Source organism: Orycteropus afer, unplaced genomic scaffold (assembly GCF_000298275.1).
Source record: "Orycteropus afer afer isolate SDZICR_OR568_19922 unplaced genomic scaffold, OryAfe1.0 scaffold00275, whole genome shotgun sequence".
Classification (NCBI taxonomy): Eukaryota; Metazoa; Chordata; class Mammalia; order Tubulidentata; family Orycteropodidae; genus Orycteropus; species Orycteropus afer.
In genome coordinates this window covers 3,264,897-3,265,466 of record NW_006921862.1, presented here as the reverse complement: position 1 = coordinate 3,265,466, position 570 = coordinate 3,264,897, and the positions used below count along the sequence as shown (strand labels likewise).

The 570-nt window shown below is 39.3% G+C and overlaps 1 protein-coding gene across 1 annotated transcript in view; it reads right to left on the bottom strand.

Annotated features, from left to right (window-relative positions):
- The window catches only part of MROH2B (maestro heat like repeat family member 2B), a 137,672-nt gene that overhangs the window by 9,148 nt on the left and 127,954 nt on the right, over positions 1 to 570 (bottom strand). The gene's annotated exons all lie outside the window — the stretch shown is intronic.

Genomic DNA, 570 nt, shown 5'->3' with positions numbered 1-570 from the left:
GGCTAACCAGAAGGCTGGTGGTTGAAACCCACCAGCCACTCCTTGGAAGGAAGATGGGATAATCTACTTCCGTAGTGATACTGCCTCAGAAACCTAAGGAGGGGTTGCTATGAGTCAGGTCTGACTTGACCGCACATAACAACAACAAGGTTAGAAAGTACAAAATACCATATTTTATTGATTTTGAAAGACCTATATATATATATATATTCACACTGTAGCATCTCTGAAATAAGGATGCATCTTGCAGTGGAGTGATTTACAGTTGTTAGCCAATCAGCTGCTATGGTGTAGTTGCTTGTCTGCCATGCACAGATTTACACATGGCTCCTTATATTGTAATTTTAGTAAAGTTACATGCATTGTTGGAACTACATGTGTTGAGTCTACCTGCTTCTTAAAAGTTCTTAAATAAAATTACCCTATGATCTGACATTGGAATGAAAAGTTATGCAAAAGGGCAGAAAAATAGAGGATTGTGATATTGGACAAAAATCTATACCTAATAGTGTCTAAGGAGCTCTGGTAGCATAGTGCCTAAGGCACTTGACTGCTAACCAGAAGGCTGGC